This window comes from Protopterus annectens, chromosome 5.part1 (genome assembly GCF_019279795.1).
Source record: "Protopterus annectens isolate FY-2018-M chromosome 5.part1, PAN1.0, whole genome shotgun sequence".
NCBI lineage: Eukaryota > Metazoa > Chordata > Ceratodontiformes > Protopteridae > Protopterus > Protopterus annectens.
In genome coordinates, this window is record NC_056736.1 from 201711401 (window position 1) to 201735655 (window position 24255).

Here is a 24255-nt window from a genome sequence, read left to right on the forward strand (position 1 = left end):
GAGAGAGCTTAGCCTCCAGTATGGCTATATGGTTGCATCTCTCACATGTGTTGGAATTTGTTGGGAGGAGGAGAGGGTTGTCTGTGTACATGAGGCAGTTGTAACATTGCCTCAAGATTCCCAGATTCACCAGCTGGACCAGAGAGGAGATTGACAACTGACCTTTGGACATGCTAGAATAGTACTGGGAATTCCTTTATAATTGAAAATAAAAGGGCTAATGGGGAACAAGGTACTCAAGGGGAGTTTGTGAAGGTGTAGTGCTTTTAATTTTTTAGTGCTGACTTATATAATTGCTTTAGTGGGCAAGTGCCAGGTAACTTAAATGCAATGTGTTATAGGTAACTTAAATGCAAAAACAACAAACACTAACTTTCTTTCAAGTGAAACAAGGAAAAAAGTACAGTAAGCAATGCAGATATCACTAGGGATCCGCAGAAGCACTGAAAAGCTGCATTTTAGGTGGAATTAGCATTTCAGGGAAATAACAAGCAAACAAACAACAAGCATACAAACAAAGTTAGATTCAGCAGGCCTGGATTGAGTCTATGCTACAGCAAACAAGGTGTACCAATTTCAGTAAGAAACAGTTCAAATATGCAGGCACTATAAGCCTGTAACCAGAAATTCCCAGCTCAGAAGGGCAGAGTCCAGCCTCTCCTCCCACATGAGTGCAGACCACAAACCTTCTTAATGTAAAATAACTGGCCTGAAGCCCAAGTGCTTAAACCAGAACTAATATACTTTTAGAATAACAGACACTGAGCCGTCAGTCAGCAGTTCCCAACTTAGAAGGATGTAAGCTACCTGTCCTGCCACTACAGTGCAGGCCACAAACCTTCCTAATGTAAAACAACAGGTATGAAGCCCAAGTGCTTAATCCAAAAGACTTAGAATGATAGCTACACTTTAATCAAGTTACTACCAAGCAGTAATAAATACAATTGAATACTTTAAAGAATGCCTGGATTAGTGCTCAAGTTATACAGACAAAGCTAGATTCAGCAGGCCTGGATCTAGTCTATGCTACAGCAAACAAGGTGTACCAATTTCAGTAAGAAGCAGTTCAAATATGCAGGCACTATAAGCCTTTAACCAGAAATTCCCAGCTCAGAAGGGCAGAGTCCAGCCTCTCCTCCCACAAGAGTGCAGACCACAAACCCTTCTAATGTAAAATAACTGACCTGAAGCCCAAGTGCTTAAACCAGAATTAATACACTTTTAGAATAACAGACACTGAGCCCTCAATCAGCAGTTCCCAACTTAGAAGGATGTAAGCTACCTGTTCTGCCACCACAGTGCAGACCACAAACCTTCTTAATGTAAAACAACTGGTCTGAAGCCCAAGTGCTTAAACTAAAAGGCTTAGAATGAGATACACCAAGCAATAATAAATACAATTGAGTACTTTTAAGATGACGTAAAAGCAAAATAAAGTAGGAAGAAACACAAATACAGTAAAAGCAGATACATTTTTTTTCAGAAAAGTAGCAAAAACAGTAGTAAAAACAATTCACATGCAGTGTGGTAATTTGTATACAGGAACTGTGTCCATGCAGGAATAGTGCTGGAGTGCTCGTGCACATCCTGGGAGATTGTTCCTGGATCTTTCGGTGGCCATATTGCCTCCAGCAGCTCCTACAATATTCCTGCACACTGTGCAGGGCTTGCTGAATCCCAGGGATGGAGTGGATCAGTATATCCCTGAAAAGACAGCTGAATTCCTGGAAACCTGCTTGTAATGTTATAAAACTTAAAAACAAGTGACTTCTCTGATTGCAGAACTTTTATTTTCTGAAAAAATAGATTTATCCTTTTAGATTAAAGATTTGTACTGGGCCTTAAGTTTCAAAACATATATTCTATATATTTATATTTTAAGCTAAAACATTTTTCATGATGAGCAATAGAAATGAATAGTTTTACTGTTTCATTATATTTACAGTGACAATGTATTTCATGTAACTAAACTTATAAGTGTATTTCTAAATGTTAAACAAATATTTCCTGTATGAGTAGTTTGCAATGGCTAAAATACACATTAAAATTAACCAAGCAGGAATTATTTTATATATAGCCAAGATTACTTGTAATAATATAATTAATAAGGAGAATAAACATCTTATGAAAAAGTTGCAAATGAAATATTTAATATGTAAGATTAATAAAAAAGCAGTATCAGTAAGTTAAGATATATATACATATACTATAATATTTAATGGATGGTTTACTATGGTTTGTGGGAATGACATTCTGTCGGAAGCACTGCTGCCGAAAATCAGAATGTCGTGCACAAAACATAAATGGATGGGATAGTCGAACACACTTATGTGAATGCAGTAGTGCATTCGTGTTAAGTGTATTCAAATATCTGCATGGAGATTGCGGTACAGTGGGGATTGGAAATTAATCCATATCCCCACTCTAGTGCAATCTTGGAGTTAGAATATATTAGTAAAGGGGATGTGGGAGCCCCCCCACAGGGGGTTGCAGGGGGGCTTGCCCCCTGCAAAAATGTGATATGTCATATAGGAGTCTGATTTACATCAGCTCTTATACGGCTATCACGTGATGGTTTTGGCCACAATGTCAACTCAAATGTGTCAATCATTTGGGTCGGCACTGTGGCCAGTCGGATTGTTTGTGCTCAGGCTTACTTTGCGTTGTTTCCAACGGCAAATATTTTGCCATTCGAACAAACAATAGTAAACCTTAATAGACAGCTGATGATTAAAATAGCTCTTTGATGGGAGATTTTAGAAATGCAAGATTTATAGAATAAGGTAGAATATTGGTTGAAAATTAAAACAGAAAAAATATATTCAAATAACAATTCCTTTTAAGAAAATATCTATTACATATACCTGCATATAACAGGAATGCGAATGTACAAGATCTCACATAATTTATATATAAAGTCATATGAAAATATTTGAAAATAATCTGAAAGCTGAAATTTGAAGCTTGGTCTTGTGAACTTGTAAGCTTTTTACACGTTGCATGTTATTAGATTTAATAAGAGTACCTGAAATAATGCATTTCATAAGTCAAAGTTGAAATGTTTGTGCTTTATTGCTGAATCAGTCCATCTATTTTGATAGAGTAAAGAAGATTTTTCAAAATGTTTGAATCTAAAATGAAGAGTTAGAAGGTCACACGGAAAAGCCAATCAGAAAAAAACTAAATGAAAACTCCAGCCAAGCTAGAACTTTCAATGAGTGACCTCCCAAACCTCCTGTAACAGAGGCACATGAGATATATGCAAAAGACCCTTATGAACATCAGATGTTTCAGCTATATGGCGATTCTGATTGCCCATGACTTTTACATTTTAAGTCATTTTAATGGACAATTTCAGGCCAATAAAGCCAAACCCCATTAGCTATGAATATGCATATTCCGGCCATCCATACCTAGTGGGGTTTGGCTTTATTGGCCTGAAATTGTCCATTAAAACGTCTTCAAATGTAAAAGTCATGGTCAATCAGAATCACCATATAGCTGAAACACCTGATGTTCATAAGGGTCATTTGCATACATCTCATGTACCTCTGATACAAGAGGTTTGGGAGGTCACTCATTGGAAGTTCTAGCTTGGCTGGAGTTTTCATTTAGTTTTTTCTGATTGGCTTTTCAGCGTGACATTCTAAATCTTTCTTTTAATTTATTTGGAATATTTTGTAATCACCTTGATGGACATCAGCTGGGTATAACAACCCTGTGTTTCTTACGCTTAGTCAAACACTCTTCTTATTCTATGCTGATGAGGTCATAACAAGGCCGAAATATGCATATCCATAGCTAGTGGGGTTTGGCTTTATTGGCCTGAAATTGTCCATTAAAACTACTTCAAATGTAAACGGCATGGGCAATCAGAATCGCCATATAGCTGAAACACCTGATTTTCATAAGAGTCATTTGCATATATCTCATGTGCCTCTGTTACATTAGGTTTGGGAGATCACTCATTGGAAGTTCTAGCTTGGCTGGAGTTTTCCTTTAGATTTTTCTGATTGGCTTTTCAGTGTGACCTTCTAACTCTTTGTTTTAATTTATTTGGAATATTTTGTAATCACCTTAATGGACATCAGCTGGGTATAACAACCCTATGTTTCTTATGCTTAGTCAAACACTCTGCTTATGCTATGCTGACGAGGTCATAACAAGGCTGAAATATACATAGACATAGCTAGTGGGGTTTGGCTATATTGGCCTGAAATTGTCCATTAAAATTACTTCAAATGTAAAAGTCATGGGCAATCAGAATCGCCATATAGCTGAAACTCCTGATGTTCATAAGAGTCATTTGCATATATCTCATGTGCCTCTGTTACAGGAGGTTTGGGAGGTCATTCATTGGAAGTTCTAGCTTGGCTGGAGTTCTCATTTAGTTTTTTCTGATTGGCTTTTCAGTGTGACCTTCTAACTCTTTGTTTTAATTTATTTGGAATATGTTGTAATCAACTTAAAGGACGTCAGCTGGGCATAACAACCCTGTGTTTCTTATGCTTAGTCAAACAGTAAGCTTATGCTATGCTGACGAGGTCATAACAAGGCTGGAATATACATATCCATAGCTAGTGGGGTTTGGCATTATTGGCCTGAAATTGTCCATTAAAACGACTTTAAATGTAAAAGTCATGGGCAATCAGAATTGCCATATAGCTGAAACACCTGATGTTCATAAGGGTCATTTGCATATATCTCATGTGCCTCTGTTACAGGAGGTTTGGGAGGTCACTCATTGGAAGTTCTAGCTTGGCTGGAGTTTTCATTTAGTTTTTTCTAATTGGCTTTTCAGTGTGATCTTCTAACTCTTTGTTTTAATTTATTTGGCATATTTTGTAATCACCTTAATGGACATTAGCAGGGTATAACAACCCTGTGTTTCTTATGCTTAGTCAAACACTCTGCTTATGCTATGCTGACGAGGTCATAACAAGGCCAAAATATACATATCCATAGCTAGTGGGGTTTAGCTTTATTGGCCTGAAATTGTCCATTAAAACGACTTCAAATGTAAAAGTCATGGGCAATCAGAATCGCCATATAGCTGAAACATCTGATGTTCATAAGAGTCATTTGCATATATCTCATGTGCCTCTGTTACAGGAGGTTAGGGAGGTCACTCATTGGAAATTCTAGCTTGGCTGGAGTTTTCATTTAGTTTTTTCTGATTGGCTTTTCAGTGTGACCTTCTAACTCTTTGTTTTAGTTTATTTGGGATATTTTGTAATCACCTTAATGGACATCAGCTGGGTATAACAACCCTGTGTTTCTTATGCTTAGTCAAACACTCTGCTTATGCTATGCTGATGAGGTCATTACAAGGCCGAAATATGCATATCCATAGCTAGTAGGGTTTGGCTTTATTGGCCTGAAATTGTCCATTAAAATGACTTCAAATGTAAAAGTCATAGGCAATCAGAATCGCCATATAGCTGAAACACCTGATGTTCATAAGGGTCATTTGCATATATCTCATGTGCCTCTGTTACAGGAGGTTTGGGAGGTCACTCATTGGAAGTTCTTGCTTGGCTGGAGTTTTCATTTAGTTTTTTTTTTATTGGCTTTTCAGTGTGACCTTCTAACTCTTTGTTTTAATTTATTTGGAATATGTTGTAATCACCTTAAAGGACGTCATCTGGGTATAACAACCCTGTGTTTCTTATGCTTAGTCAAACACTAAGCTTATGCTATGCTGACAAGGTCATAACAAGGCTGAAATATACATAACCATAGCTAGTGGGGTTTGGTTTATTGGCCTGAAATTGTCCATTAAAACGACTTCAAATGTAAAAGTCATGGACAATCAGAATCACCATATAGCTGAAACACCTGATGTTCATAAGGGTCATTTGCATATATCTCATGTGCCTCTGTTACAGGAGGTTTGGGAGGTCACTCTTTGGAAGTTCTAGCTTGGATGTAGTTTTCTTTTAGTTTTTTCTAACTGGCTTTTCAGTGTGACCTTCTAACTCTTTGTTTTAATTTATTTGGGATATTTTATAATCACCTTAATGGACATCAGCTGGGTATAACAGCCCTGTATTTCTTGTGCTTAGTCAAACACTCTGCTTATGCTATGCTGATGAGGTTATAACAAGGCCAAAATATGCATATCCATAGCTAGTGGGGTTTGGCTTTATTGGCCTGAAATTGCCCATTAAAACGACTTCAAATGTAAAAGTCATGGGCAATCAGAATCGCCATATAGCTGAAACACCTGATGTTCATAAGGGTCATTTGCATATATCTCATGTGCCTCTGCTACATGAGTTTTGGGAGGTCACACATTGGAAGTTCTAGCTTGGCTGGAGTTTTCATTTAGTTTTTTTTCTGAATATGTTTGAATCTGGGAACAATGAATGTGATTTGAACTGAACACATTGTAGCTTTTGAATACAATAAAGACTGAAAATAATAATACAATATTTTTGACTCCATAGAAATAGCATGATATTCTCTTTAACTTCAGTAATGTACATATTTGTATTAAGTAGTTTAATAAGCTAAAGGATTTTTAAACATTTTGATATTGTTGTGTTGAATTTTATACAATTTTTAGATATAGACACTTGTACTTTAAAAAAATTAATTTAGAATTTTTGTTAGCTCTATAAAGTATGCGTTTGTCTTTTAGCATGCTAAGTATATATATGTATCTTGATTTCCCTTTTCTATTATAGTTTATTATAAGATTATCTGACACCTATCAGCTTACAGATGTATTTATCTCTTCAGGTTCCACTCTGTTATACTTATCTATTTAGAGACCTAGTTATAATAATGTTGAAATGAGTGAATAATTTAGGAACATTTAATGGGTAATGTATGCTACTATTCATAAATAGGTATATAATATACTATTTGTTGGATTATTTTATATTTGTTACTAATAGAAGAAAATTGTTAAACTTTTATGTAGTAATGGGAGGAATAGTTTCAAATGGCAAAATATGTAACTAAATTAATAGTTTCCTATTATTTTTTACCTATACATATAATTTTATATTAATTATTGGTAAGTCATGGTTGCTTTTGGCTAGTTTTTTAATGAATTCTTAGGTGTTGATAAGGAGAGCAATAGTATAGTATAGTATAGTAGTTTGCTGATTCTATAGACAAACTAGGAACGTTTGTATCCATGGGAGGTTGTGTTTTATTTGCACTATATACAGTTATGACTGTAGACTTGTCTTTCTTTTTATTTATGAATTTGTTTAGTTTGTAGAATGGAAGAATTTCAAAAAGACAGAATGTTAAGATAGTGTTGGAAGTATGCATTAGAGTCTTATATATAATTAAATTAATAGGGTGGATAAATGTGTCATATTATCTTTTAAAAGAAATATTTTCAAATACACATTATGGATAGCTTTAATCTATTATCTTTTAATGTAAATGGATTAAACAATAGCAAGAAAAGGGTATCATTAACGAGATATCTAAAACTAAACTGAGAAGACATATTCTTGCAAGAGACTCACTTGATAGATAAATATATACAATAGTTAACATGGGTTTTGAAATGTTATCATCTGTTCATTTCAACAAAAAAAAAAGAGGAGAGCAACTGCTATACATTGGTAAAGATCTACTGTAATGCCTAAGGCCATGGAACCCATTAATGATCCCAAAGGAATGTATACATTTCTAATAATTAAATATAATGGCAAGCTCTATACACTAGCCAAACAAATTGGAGAATCCTGAAATGGTGGTAAAAATGTAATTGAACAAACACAGAAGAAACCACCAACAAGTAGCGGATATATACATACTTTTAATGTTAATGTTAAGTGCTTTCAGCAATTTGTGCCTTCATCAAAACATAAACTTTACATAAAAAACAAAACTTTAAATACTTTTCAAAGTATAAATTCCTGTACCTCCTAACCATTGAACTACTTAATTATTTAAAAAGAAAAACATTTCATTTACTACTATACTAAAATACTGCTAAAACTATTTGCACTTTTTTCTGTGCTGATGCTTCATTAAAACTACCTTATAGTTCACATGATTATTCTGTCCTGGTGTGTTATAAGCATAAAAATGATATTTGCCATCTGAGGTCTCTGTATTCTAATTCATTGCCTCTTTTACCATTGAACTCTTGTGGGACATGATCAATAATATTAAAACAAACTTACTATACAAACAACATTTCTTTGAATGATTTGCTAAGGCATTTCCCTTGTTCCATTTAATGAATACATATTGATGTTTCTAAATTTTCTAAGTTCTTTATCTATCTTTCCTATAAAAAATGCCTCACAAGTGCAACAGTTAGGCATGCATACCACATATTTTGCTTTGCACTTATAAAACCTTGGTACTGAATGTGTCATATTTGTTCTAATGTTTACCAAGTAAGGACTTTCCATAATATATCAACACTGAGCACAATCAAGACACTTGTAAGTCCCCCTCTTGCCTAGAACCCAGTGTTAATCTTCCTCCTTTTCCAAATGCATTTTGATATTAGTAGCTTTATTGTTAATGAATAATGGTTTATTTCTCACAGCTCTAATAAATTCCTCACTAGTTTGTAAAATTCACCAGTTATTGTGGGCAGCTCATTTTATGGCACCAATATATAAAGAGTACACAAGTGGTAGAAAAAAGACCATTCTTTTACTTCACTAATAGTAGCCCTTTCTGTTTTCATGTTGGTATCTGCTTGCTCAATAATGTTTTGCACCATTTTGGCCAGATACCCCCTACATGCAAACCTGTTGTGAAGAAGTTTAACAACATTGTTTATTTTATCTACATCATTTGTCAGCCTCTTGAGCCTCACCACTTGTCCCTTAATAAAGTTGTGTTTATTATATGTGAGATGCATACTTGAATAATGCAAAAGTGCATTGTTAGAAACATTTTTATAACTTATTGTAGTATTCAACCTTTTTGTATACATAATTTTGTGTACCTCTAAATTCAAAAAAAAAAAAAAAATCTTAAACCTATGAAAATTATGTGAAAATGACAAAAAAAAATCCACACTCCTTTTCATGTTACTTATAAAAAACTCCAGCTCACTAGATTATCTGTTTCATATGAAAAATAATTCATCTATAAAATGAAAATTAAAAAAAAAAAATCATAACCTTCTATGGACTGGAAATATGTGTTTCCCAATAAGCCACAACTAAATTAACATAGTTTGGGGCCATACATGCACACATAGCTACCCCTCTCTTTTGATAGTAACAAGTACCCTCAAATATGAAAAATTTGTTACTTAAAACCTGATCAATACATTCTGTCAAAAATTTGACTTTACCCACTATATAGTTTTCCTACTTATTTAACATAAGATCTACCTAGTCAGTACCTAGAGCACGTGGAATACAAGTACATAGCACTTGAACCTCAAGAGTCACCAACAAATCTTCCTCTTCTACTGTGACTTCCTTGATTTTCACTAAAAAAAAATCAAAATAATCTCTTATAAAAGATGGAATTTGTTGTACCATAATAAGTAAAGCTCTGTTCACAAATTTGGAAACAGCTTTTAGTTTGTACTTGGGTGCTGATATTGTAGGTCTATATGGGGGGTGCCTCATTTTATGTATTTTCTGGACTCCAAATAGCTATCAAATCCTGGGTTTAGATCTTAAAAAGTTTGTACATATTCTCTGAAATAAAGTTGTTGATCAAACTGCTGTACAGCCAAGTGTTGATATGTCTATAAGCTCTGTTGACTTCACTTCTGTGTACATTTGAATAAAAGCTGCTGTCTGCAAATAATTTAAAAGTATCTTTAATATTATGGTGGATTTAATAAAGCCTACACAGTCTTGTTTTGCATGTAGACATCGTACCACACTGCTTACATAAAATTAAGCAGGTTTTAGATTCAGTAAACACAGCTGGGCAGCATGCACATACGTGCCAAGATAGAAATGTCTGTGGCATGCAAATCACCTCATACACAGGTGAATATTATGCAAATGGGTCAGGTAGAGTGATCCAGCAAGCAGATAGGCAGTTCTGCAGCCCCCATGTCAGTGTCTGCAGTGTACATGGAAAAAGTCCATGTACAGGATTGCAGACAGACAAAAGGGGCTGTAAAAATGTAGGCAGATAGACAGAAATAGCATAGCATATACAGATATGAGCAAAACTATCCACTGTGTGTCTGAAAAAATAAAAGGAATAAGTTAAACTATTTTTTTATTAATCTGTGTGTGTTTGCATGACATGCCACAGTGTGCAAATATGCTTCATAAAAAAATAAATAAATAAAACAAAAATTGGAAAAACAAAAATTATATTATGTCACAGAAATGTATTACAGGACCCTGCACAGAGTATCTGCAATAGTGTATTGGTGCTGTTGCTAACATGGTAGGGTTTTGAACTGTGTTGTTTCTAGTGTCTGAACAGGGATCCCTATGCAAATGAGGTGGAGTTACTGAATAGCACAAATGGGTATCTCTGTCTGCATATCCCTTCTGTGTATGCATTGAACTGTGTTGATGTCCACACAGGAGGTAGCTAACATCAAGGGAGGGTGTGTCCAAAAACTTTTAAGCTGATTTAAGTTTAGCTGTGCCTGTTTGTGCAATGCATCACCATGCTGAGCCTGGAAGTCTGGGGGTGGGTGTACACTAAGTGCTAAGCTATGTTTACCTACAGGGTGCATGTGTCCGTGTGTTTGAATGGCATGCTGCTGTGCTGAGCCTGGAAGTATGGTGTGTTTGCGTACTGTAAGTGCTAAGCTCTGTCTATCTATGGGGCACATGTCTGTGTGATGTACCACAGTGCTGAATTTATCTAAAAGGCAATGACATATTAATTAGTTTTGACCCCTGTTTAACATAAACTATGGCCATTAAATTATGTTAATGATATACTAGGCAGGCGAAATGCATCATAGGTAGCCAATCACATAGTCAGAAACTAGAACAGTGCAGCATAAAGTATGCATACACCCTATAATCTGATTTTTCCCCTCATACATTGCACCATTGGAGTACAGACTTGGGAATTCTAACTGAAAGAAATGCTAGGGGCTGCTGCAGGTCTGCTACATCTGTATGTACTAGGTGCTGAAGTCAATGCTGCTGCTGCCGACAATAGGACAGGGACATACTACAAGAACTCACTAAGCTCTGCCGCCCTCAACTCAGACCTGGATTCAGCAGAGGGGAACCCATCCCAGTAGAAACAAAGGTATGTATAGCCCTTTGGATAATAGCTACAGGTACCTTCCAAAGACCAATTGCAGACATGATGGGAGTCGCACAGGCATCAGCATCCAGGGTACTCCACCAGTTCCTGGATGCCATGCTGCCACATGTTAGTGAGCACATTTTTCCCCCTCAACCCTGAGGCAAGGGCCAGCAATATGCAACACTTCTACCATGTAGCACACTACCCTGAGTTACTAGTTGCCATAGGTTGCACTCATGTACACATCAAGGCACCACCCGGTGAGAAGGGTAGAATCTACATCATCCACAAGAGGTACCACTCCATCAATTGCCAGGTCATGTGCAATGCCCGGGGCATTATCATAAATGTGTGTGCTGGCAGCCTTGGCAGTTATCAAGACTACCATATTTGGCACGCATCACAGATATTTGCAAGTGGGGACATCCCACACTGACATTTACTAGGGAATGCTGGCTACGCACTGGAACTGTGCATGATGGTACCCATCAGAAATGCACACACACATGAGGAAGAACACCATAATGAGACACTCGCACAAACTAGGAACATCATAAAGCATTTGTTTGGGCTTCTGTAGTCATGCTTCCAGTGCCTCGATATATCTGGTGGAACCTTGCAGTACTCTCCAGCCACATGTGCACAGATATTCACAGTATGTGTTATGCTGCACAGTATGATCCTGCAGAAACAGCTGCAGCAGGAGCAGCAAAGGGAAGGGATACACAGCCCCCCACCAGTGCCTAGATCACCACAGTCACACTCACAAGAGCGTTTGGAGGTTGAAATCCTAATGATGTTATTGCAGGCAGATGTAGACATGCTCAGTATGCCCTGGCTTTGGCTAGGTGACAATGCATAGCACATGCACTTTTAACCTAGGGCCGAGGGACTGACACCTTACTCTAACTTACATACATATATTAGAAATGATGCCAGGCAACCCACACAATCTGTACCCTAACAATGTATTAGTTGTGTACTGCATCCATCAGACAGAGTCAACTCTGGACTATAGTTCTCGCAGCTGCTGCATTCACAAGGTAAGTCACTCACCTACAAACCACTTGTAACTCACCTACAAACCACTTGTAAGGAGTACTATGATGTGGTATTGTATGTATGGACCTGTTGCATGTATGCAAGGGAATATAGTGGTCTAGTTGGAGAGATGTAACATCCACATGGGACTACAGATATCCAGTCAATAGTATGTGTTTGGAAATATTCATTAGGGCCCATAGTTGGAATATTCACTACAGCAGTCTAGGGAGATGTTAAATAGTGGGGTCACATGATATTTGCACTACTGTTTCTACCAGAAGATCATGTGCTATTCTTCCTCCACCCCCAACACATCAGTGTTCCCAAACAAATGCTGTAACAGTAAGTCACAATGGTACATCAGCAGACCAGGCAATCACAGGGCTGTGACATAGAACCTGATCACATAATGTATGTCTCAAGTAACACAGGTATAACAACGTACATATATGTGCTGTTGATTGTGTGATGAAGGACACATCTCTGTCTGGCAACCTGTGTGACTCAGTGGGCAAGGAATGTTAATATGGGTAATGGTGTTGATGGTTCGAGTCTGGAAGTATGCATGGCTTTTGCATGTGAGATGTTAGTATGCTGATATTTCCAAAGACTGTCATATATCTCAATCTACTAGTGCAAGAAATCTGGACCAAGCCAGGAAGAATGGGGGCACAAAGGCCCAAAAGCAGAGAGACAGTACAGATTGTAGTGATTAACCTAGACAGTTGCTATTATGAAATTGGGTTGCATTATTACAGAATGAAAAATGAAGAACAAGCACAGACCAAACCAGAAATAAAGAAACCAAGTGAAGTAGCTGGACTGGACCTACTCAAAAGTAAAAATAGATGAAAGAGTCTGTTGTAGTAAACAAAATCCACGTTATTCACTCCACAAAAACACATGAATTGTTCACCAAGGATAAATGGTTTCATGTAGAAGATCTATACTTCATCAGATAACTTATCACAAATGAGAACTTTCTTATATACAAGTACAACAGGAAGTGACATAAGCAATAAAACAATTAAAGAAGCAATTAATTTAAAGTAATACAAGCACAATATTAGTAGTCCTGGTAGTGAATGTATACAAGTGATAACCTGATTTCAAAAACACACACACAAACACACAACCCCCTAATAAATACAAAATAAATGCTAAATAACAATGTCATAAATACGTATATCATAAATATATGCATAATATATATATATATATATATATATATATATATATATATATATAAATGTATATAAAAGTGTTTAAAATGGAAATGTAAAAGGCTGCTTTATGCAATGGATACTATTAAGTTAAATACATAAATAAATACTGAAATAAATACTGCAGAGGTAGATTTACCTCTGTAATGCTTTTAATTTCAGAATATGGCTAATAGTAATATGCTCATTAAGACCTGGCCAGTTCCCTGCATTTAAACGTAACTGCCAATATAATTCTCTTTTTCCAAAAATAATGACCACCCCCCCCTTATGTCAGTGGTAATACTATCTATAATAAATATTGAAATTTGTGATTAATATTCTCCATTATATGCTTACTTAGGGCATTGGTCTCTTTTTATTTTTAATATCATTTAGATGTTCGTATATACGGTTTTTAAACTTCCGATCAGTCTTGCCAATGTAATAACAAGAGCAGACAGTGCACATAGCACAATAAATAACTTTTTCCGAGCCACAATTATATTTCTGGTTAATCCTAATCTCTACATTGTTGATGTAAAATGTGTTCCCCTCTTTTATGTATCTGCAGTAGTTACATCTACCACCTTTATTCATAAAACCAGACCTGTGGTTGGAATAGATATTACTAGTCTCAAATATATTTTTCAAGTTCTTACCTCTTCTGTATACTATGGTGGGTTGTAATCCTATTAAAGGTTTAATGTTCTTCTCATGTCTAAGGATGGACCAGTTTTTTACTAAAATGTCTCTTAGCATAAAACTATCTTGTGTAAAAATAGTGATAAAGGAAGTTTTAAAATCTCTACTTTCTTCAGTTGTAATATTGTCATGTTGATTAGTAGATGTAACATTTATAGTAACATCACCTGAAAGTAGAGGCAAATAAAAAACATGCTCCCTCTTGTTAACAACCTCAGTCATAATGTCACTTATAATTTTAAAAGGGTGCCCTCTTTTCACAAACACCTGTTTTAAATTATCACATTCATCCAGGAATTCCTCCATGCCAGACACCATATGTGCTGCCCACACAAACTGACCCTTTCCAATTGCCTTCTTTTGTTTTATAGGGTGGGTACTGGAGAAATGCAATAAAGAATTTGAGTACATACTTTTTTCTACAAATCTTTGATACAAACTTCTTGTTTAGATTATCTTTCACCAAGAAAATGTCTAAGAAAGAAATCATTTTTGAGGTCACTGGTGTGAGTAAACTTTAAAAATTCTATAGTAGTTTCAATATAATCAATAAAATCATCAATAACATCAATAGGTACATCCCATAGAACAAAGACATCATCCAAAAACCTGGTATGGAACTTAATATGCTGAAAATAGCATGAAGGAAATAAAAAAATGTTCTCCCATTGCTTGACCACAATATTAGCATAGAGACCACCACATGCAGAGCTCATAGCCACTCCCTCTTGTTGCAAATACATTTCTTTCTTAAACAATATAAAATTGTTTTTAAGGACCATTTCCATCAATTGCATATAGACTAAAACATCAAAATGTGCAATGCCTTCTTCATGGAGGTACTCTGTAAACCAATCTAACCCCGTATCATGGGGTATGGCTCAATACAAGTCCTTAATATCAATGGTTATAAAAATATAAGCATCCTTGAAAGGTATTTTATCCATAGCTTCTAAAAAACTCCATGAGTTCTTGCAAATGTGTGTCTCATTAAAAACATGTTCCTTTAACTTGTTATCCAAATATTTTGCCAAGGGGTGGGTAATGGAGCCCTTAGAGCTACTATAGGGTGCATGGGTGGTTGAACCAGGTTTTTGTGTAATTTCTGTAATCCAAACATAACAGAAAGTTTGGGGTAAGGAACCAATAAATAATTAAGAACATCTATAGATATTGAACGCTCAATAAAAAGATCTTGGAGTTCATTTCTTATACGGTTATATGCACCATTAAGTTCATTTTGACAGAAGATATTGAATAAGCTTTTCCTTCTAGAATGAATAACATTTTCTTATTATAATCCCCATAATTCATCCAAACTACACCTTACCCCTTGTCTGGTTTTATGAGTCTAGTGGTATGTGAAAATTTCTTTATTTCTTCAATAATCTTTTTCTCACTAAAATTAACATTCCCATTGGTAAATTTTAAATTACGTATGTCCAATTCACAAATATTTTCAAACAATTGGACAGTAAGCTGAAGTGGGGGATTGTAAGGACTAGAAATAGTCAAGGGGCTAACAAAGGAACTAGAAGCAGAGTTTTTAAAAAGGATTTTTAAATTCAATGTGCGTGTGTACATTCTCAAATCCATTAAAATATTAAACATATCTGGGGATTGTGAGGGTACAAAAGTAAACCCTTTAGTGAACAAGTCACAATGTTCAGAATTAATCTCCATACTAGAAAAACTGTATACATTAAAATCACCTAAGGTGTTAGTAACAATGTGACAGGGTGAGAGTGGGTGGTATAGAGTATCACCTGAGGTATCAGGTAAAAAATGCAAGTTATCTAAAAAAGCCACAGTTAAGTCCTGTTGTTCCATGTCTGATACCTCTTCCCGTCTCTGTTTACCATCCCTCCCCTGTTCCAGTAGTTGTTCTGCATCGTGGCTGTCTCCCAGTTCTTGTTCCCTGGTGGACCCTTGTTCCTCAGGTGCTCCGAGTGTCTTAAAGGTGGGAATTCCTCTGGGTCTAAAAAAAATTGTCCTGAGTTACTAGAAGAGGGTTTACTCACATTATTAGTGTTACCAGTGTTCACTGAATTCAAATTAGGGTTTACAAATTTATTGCCCCATTCCTGAGAGGGTGGGGGCCTAGGATATACTGAACCATTACTGTAGTCATTTTTATCTCTTGTTAATTTTTTTTTTGTTTTTCTGAGTTTAATAGAACTTACTAAATGATCCATGCTTTTAAATATTCTCTCATGCTCACATTTATACTTATCAAAGTGCAAATGACCACAAATAAGTTTACCTAATTCAGAAACAGAAGCTGACAATTCAGAAATCATGCCATCATTATGCTGTATAATCAAATGCATGTATTCAACACCATTCTTATCAAATAAAGTAGTTAACTGTTTAAATAAATCTGAATTGTATTGTAAGCCATTAGGATAGTGCCACATTCTCAGACCTTTTGGTACTATATTTTCTTTTATACATTCCCTAAAATATGCATTATCAAGCTGTAAATGCTTGATTTTGTTAAGTTTATAGTCAGAAAAGTCAAAAAGAGATGGTAAATCATGGTTACCATTAGCCATTGTAACTCCTTCAGTCACATCAAAGGAAACCGTCTATGTTAGCAAGTCCTGCAGTGCTGGAACCGTAGCTGCCATTCAAATAGTATCCGCTGTTTGCAAAATTCGTTGTCCATAGGATATAGATGTGTTTATACTGTCCATTCTGTTGGAAATATTGTTAAAAGAACTTCTGGTAGGGTGCTGGGTGTTATTATCCAAAGATGAATCGATTAACACAGACTGCAAGCTTTTAGACTCCATTTCCACCCAACTAAGTAGCTGCAAATGTGGTCTGATGTCAGAAGGGGGCATGCTGATTAAAGAATTCACTTTAAGAGAGTTTACTACAAGAGAGTCTTTCATCTATTTTTACCTGTGAGCGGGTCCAATCCAGCTACTTGGTTTATTTATTATTACAGAATATCTGAAGGATATAAGGTCCGACACTCAAATGTTTGTTGGTAGTTAGTATTATTCGATGATTTCAATATACAATAATTTACCAGAACACCACAAAAGTATGAGTAATAGACCAGAAATTTGAGGCAAAATTCTGGACATACTGCAGGTATATGTACAATTGAGAGGTATGCAGACTGTCAGTCAGTGTGTGGAGTAACAGTATGAACCTCAGTCAAATATTAAGTACAGCAGACAGCTGGGGAATGCCATGGACAATTTGAGGGACATGAAGTGCTGCAGAAACAGGTGCAGCTGGCAATGTCTGCACTGCAACATACAAAATCCCAGACTGAAGTACAGGTAGGTCTGGCCTGGAGTCACCTTGTAAGTACTGACAGTCCCACTGGTCATGCTCCTGCACTTAGTTAAAATTAATGCAATTCTGTTGCCTTGTCATCAAAATGACCTGCAATGTGTAAATACATCTGTACATACAGACATGTATGTATACATATTCGTCTGTCCCTGTCTTTCTCTCACATGATTATTCTATCTAGCGCTGTGTACTGTCAAATAGATATATGCCAATATATATACAGCTATATATATTGCAATGATACATAGACTCTCCACATATATCTACATAACACATATACATATCATACACATACAGCTACATTTATAGAGACATCCCTGTTATAGCTAGATATATGTGCTGATGTGTGTATTGCCCCACATACTCTATTAATGGTGAGTAAATCTTACCATTCAGCGAAACCATGGCCCGTACTGATGACTAAATCAACAGCAACCCCCTAAACACACAACCTGTGATGAGATATCTGGGTACTCAGGTTGATAACAATCTCACATTTGACCATTATGTAGCAGCAGTGGTCAGAAAAGCCTTTTACTTAGTTCATCTCATACATAAAGGGATTACATCCAGGAAAAAAGGTGGTTATTACCTCTGATTACTCCTTCCTCATTAGACCAATAATTGAGTATAAGGTCTCGTTTGGTATGTACCTCACCAAATATCTGCACTAACTGGAAAGGTCACAGAAATACCTCACAAAGATAATCTATGGCCTCCAAAATCTGTTCTATGTGGACCGGCTCAAATCACTATCACTCTACTCAGTATTGCACAGGTTGCTCAGAGGTGAACTGTGTCTCTCCTACAAGGCAATCTTGGACCCTGCCCTACTAGAGATGCTCCATATCTGTAAGTCTAACTCCTCATGCATTACCCACTTGAATGGCTTGAATCTAGTAAGTGACATCAACAAAACCTGCTGGAGAAACAGGTTTGTTTCCCAGAGGCTGCCTCGTCTCTGGAATTGACTTCCCATACACATCAAACAGATTTCCTCTCTGACCCTCTTCAAGCGCAACCTTGATGAGTGGATGAGAAACCACAAATTTGTCCCAAGGGTTCCATCTGTGTCCTTCATTGACAGGGGTGACAGGTGATGACAGATGTTTCTTTTTGAGGATAAACTCTTGGCTAGTCTTGCAAGAGCCCCACAGCCATTAGCCTAGTAACCTCCTATGATCCTATGATCCTATATAAACAAATACAGGTTGCAATGTCTAAGGTATGTATCATCAACCTTTGAGTTTTAAACACCATGTCATATTAATTGCCTCATGTAAACTAGGAGGCTTATTCACCCTTAACTATAACTGCAAACATGTTTCTTTTCATTCAGCTACAATCCTGTGTTTACCAACTCTAAGAACCTCAGGTAAATGTTCCAGAATGGAACATGCAAACATTGTACTATGGTTATACACAAACTTAAGTATAAATATAGGGCATTATTCTGGCCCTTAACTTTAATAGCATATAAATATATATATATATATATATATATATATATATATATATATATATATATCTATTCCATAACAAAACGTATCAAGCTTACCAGGAGCAGAACCATGGGCTTGGACAATACCTGACAGAACCTGTCAAAAGTTGAGAGTGAGGTACTGTCAGTACCACTGCATGTTGCAGCACAACAAGGTAACACATGTATATATCTCACTTGTACAGTAGCTACTGTGTTACTTGATGTATTGGTAACATTCTGTGTATGAGTGTACAACTGAGCTTAAACCTCACCCCTCCTCAAAAGCAGATGGACCTGGCACCCACGTAAAAGTATGTACAGCCTGACACAATGACAGATACAGTATTGAAATGGTGAAAACAGTAAGCTTACCTGAACATTCCTCTGATGTAGACACTCTGCCACCCACCTCCACAATGTATGCTGTGATGGATGCCTTGGAGCTTTCATGTGTTTCTAAGTTCATCAAGAATTTCTCAGTAGCTGAGAGTGGTTAATCCATTGCAGGCCCTTCACTGGTGATGGCACTCTCCATGGCTACATCAGCTGCCCTTCATCATGCAGCATTCACCATGTCTGTTGCCCGGTGTCAAATCTTCTCATATGTCCAGTCCTGGTGGTCACTGGAATTCAGATCCTGGACAAGCTCTGCCCACATTGCAGCCCACTTTTCCCTGTTATGCCTCCCCCTGGATAGCAGGATGTGATGATTCTGCCTTAGTCCTTTAAATATTATTTAATTCTCTGTATCTGAGAAGGGGCATGGCATCTACAGTGCATTATTCCTGAAAGGCAACACAAGGAGAACACATTACAGGATTAGATAAGTGGATGTCCACTATGTACAGATACAGCAAGGACAAAATGGCTGGCACTATGCACTGCTTGCTCACAAATGTCATACCCCACAGTATTATGACATGCTACGTGTGTGTGTATACAACCAAGATAGTATCAATACTGAGGTATTACCCTGTGTGCCATGACAGATTCTGCTGTATGATCATACACCCAACACTCCAGTCTACTTTGGTGTGTCCCCTAAGGTCAGCCCCCCAATAATATGTCATAAGACCAGTGCCAGACAAATAGCAGTGTACTATTACAACCACTATAAAGGGACAGAACAGCAACACCAGTGTACCACAATGACAAAAGACAGTGCAACCTTAAAGTATTGTACATCCCCTGTAGGTGTAAGACAGCAGGATATCAATGACATGTCATTACTACAGGTCTAAGACAAGCTTACTGCTGCAATCTCTATTCCCAATACCTCTATCCTCCCATCTGAATCCTGTTATACATACAAAACAGTTACATACTTGGTGGAGTGCAGTACTCCTCTGTTGAAATGTACTACTAGTAATGTTTCGCAAAGGAATGCTCTGTGTGAGGAAAGTCTCATACAGAATGTTTTACCATAGCCAGCTGCTTGCATTTTTAACATCCTTCTCATTAGTAGGTAATTGTGTCTCTAAACCAATCTGTGGCTCTGATATGATAATTGCAGCCAAAACAGTTGAACTGCACTATCATTAGCCAATGACATGCAACCACGGTGCAATATATAAGGCCTTCATGTAGACTAGGACCCCTTTCTTAGCTGTTGAGATCTACATTACTGAAGTGAGGAAACTACATCATCACAAAGGGTAGGTCTGTAGCAGAAACCTTTACATAGAGCTGTATGTACCACAGGTTGCAGCTGCTGCTGCAGGTAACAGACATAGGCAGAGAGTGTGAACACTTTGGAGGACAACAAGCTGTAGGTGTATCTCTGTCAGCTGTGTCAGCCTTGTTGTAGAGCCAGAGCCAGGGTGAGGGTATCCTTTACACTCCAATTAAGGCATGGGTTTAAGGTACATATGATAGACAACTGTGTGAGTAACAGAGTACTAAGTGACATACAGTAATGCTATATGGATATGTGAAGTGTGTCACTACATGCAGTCCTGTGACTTCTAGCAGTGATAAGCAGTTATTTAATTTGCAATATTTTGTGTGGATAAAGATTGCATGAGTCATTCATTAATTGCTGTCTTCACAATAATGTAATTGAAATGCAACACAACAGTGGATTTGAACCCAGTACTGTGTGTGGCAAAATCTTCTGTATACAATGCATTTAACAGACTGAGCTACTGAGTCAGTGCTGCAGAAGGTGAATTTACAAGATATATGTGCACACATACAGGCTGTGGCAAACATTTTCTACATCCATCAGTATGTGAATGGCTTTATATGGCTATATTTCTGCATCAGAGTCCCAGTTGAACATGTATTTTGCCATTAATGTATTAGCAGATGACTTTTTACATTTTGCCGATAAAAGGACACATTTACCTGCTATCACAGGCCTCAGTAACATCCATTATCATGTCTTTGGCTGTCTAGTGGTATACTATTGCACCAGAGTCCAAGGTACACTCCCATTTTTTTCCATTACTGTTTATTCAATTTTGCATGGTGTGGCATGGCGTGCAGCTCTACTGAAATACATCTAATGACTGTAGTTAGCAATTACTATGATTTGTTTAAATGACCTGTTTTAAGTAAGAGTTGTGTGGTGTGGTGGGTTAATGCAGTGTGCTGCAGCTGTGATGGGCTCAGGTTTGAAACATGGCAGAGGTGTTTATTTTGCACATGTGTCTTACAATGTTATAAACACATACAGTCATTATAGCTCTATTTAGCTGAGCTTAGCGAAGCTGCGCAATGCGACAAACACACAGTGCCATGCTAAAAAATTATAAAGAAAAGAAAAAAGGGGAGATAGGAAAGTGGTGAAATGCGGGCAAGCAGGGGGAAAACATAGTGAAATGTAGGGATGGATGTACAGGAAGTAGGAAAGAAACATAGCTATCCATTTCTTGTACAGCAACAACTGTGCACTTTGACAGAATTTGTAGATGAATTTGGACTCTCAAGCTGCAGAAAGAGGGGCGAGCACAACATAACTGCATTGTCAACCCACTAAATTACGTGTCCAGATGACACATGTGGTGAAATGGAGAGCTATGTACGGGGCTTTTTTTTTTGGGACAGGTGCCCATTTCTTTTAAGGTGAGAGTGGAATGTTGGAGAAGTGACATAGCTACATGTGATACCGGTAAGTTGGGTAGGTGAGGATGCACTTGCAAACAGAGAAGACAGACAAGACAGCAGACAGGGGCAGTGTGTGACACATGAGGGAGTTAACACCTTGGACAGGGAGGGTGTTGTGGAACTCAAGTCCCATGTGTCTCCAGATGGCAGCAGTGTGACGAGCATACCCACCCATGGAACTGTCGGCACTGCCGCTTCACTGCCGCAGGGGTGGCAGTGCTGGTGGATGGGCACCAGGGTGAGGCTGCCTCACCAGGTTGGCCAGCATGTCCTCAATCTATTGCAGGTGGTGGTCATAGCCAGAGTGGACTATCCTGTACCCCAAGACTGGCAGCTCAGCCCACAGTGGGGCCTGGTCACTACCCGACACCACAGGTATGGCAGGGCCAGCAGAGGTGGCACCTCTAGTCTGGGTCCCAGATGTGGTGGGACCCGGTGCCATGGTCAGTTGAGGCAAGGTAGGGGTATCAGCCAGAACTGTTCTACCTTGACGTGCTGTGGTAATTGAGGTATAGCATAAGTTGAGGTTAGTTATGAACAAATTATTGTTAATATTAACAACATGGAACATCATATTAATTAATCCAAATACATAATAATGTATATTATGTATGACACAACATGAAATAACGGAGCAGTCAGTATTTTAACAGCATGCCAGTAGCAGTTAAAGCATAAGGGCAACCACATGGTTAATTTTTAAAAAATATGTTAATATGAAAGCATAATAACACATAACAATAATAAATCACAGAAGGCCAGCAAAGCAGGTAGTTTAACAAGACATGTCAATATGAAACCATAATAACACATAAAAATAATAAAACACATTTCCCAAAATATAATTATTTTAACAATATATGTTCAATGTAAACCATAATAATATATCACAATATTATATACATGCAGATAAAAGGTGGGGAGAGAGATTAAAAACATGCCATTAGTGGCATTGTAGATTATATCCCAGAAAACAATGGTAAGATTAACTCTACAGGTATGTATTGTCAGTTTTGTGCACAGTGATCACAGCTCTCCTATAGGTGATGTAGCACATACATACCTCTCAAGCTGTTTCATGGGACAGTATGGGCCAAGCAATAACAAATGCAGGTATACAACTAGACAGAACACTTGCACATTATGTGGACTTATATAACTACCAAGGTGCTCTGTAAGCAGATTGTGTAATACTCTGCCTTCCAGGTAATAATTTCTGTATTAATCCTGTGACAGATGGATTATGCAATATTAATTACAGTACAGACGATTGTGACACTTGAGAGGCATGTTTGTATACAGTTCATAAACTAGACAGCAATCACGCCTTAGTTGTCAGGCATGGGAATAGAACCTAATAGCTGTGACTCCAGGGGTTATCAGCAAATAATGTAATAATTGACTGCAGCAACTTAGTATAGACTTGCACAGAATACTGCCATACTGGAAGTACACAGATTTATTTATGAATCAACAATGCTGGTGAACACGTCATTCTTATTGATTTTAAAACTCTGTGAAATCTAAACACAATATCTGCTCATAACACGGGATCCCTCACTCATATACCTGTTGTTCCTGGGGAGACAGAAAATGTGAGCATCATGTGATTGATAGTGTGCTGCAAATAAGCTTGAACCATACTATAAGTTGAGCAGCACACATTACAGGACATTCATTTTGCATTCTAGAACTATTACTGTGTTATATTTGACTGTATTGACAGTAGAACACATAAGCATGGAATACAGCCATGATGCGTATATTAGAACAGCTTTAATGTAGTATCAACAATGCTGGTAAACATTTTGTAATGTTATTGCTTTGAAATATCTTTAAAGTAAGCATAGAATATCTGCCCATGGCGTAGGCTACCTCATCCATATACCTTTATTACCTTAAGTAGGAGGTGCAGGGAGCATTATGTGATTGATATTGGCCTGGATACAGCCTTGGACAGTACTATGAGTTAAGCAGTACACTTTGCAGGCCATTAGTTTTGCATTCTACAGCTATTACTGGGTTACATTTGACTGCAGCAACCTTACCATAGGCAATCAATGCACACAGCTCTACAGCAATGTTTATTACAACACACTCCTGCTGAACACCATTTTTCTGACTGTTATTGGTATTCTTTATTTTTTACTGAATATCAGTTGTTATTGTTCATGCATTGCACTACAGCTCTAATTGCCCATTTATTGCATTACA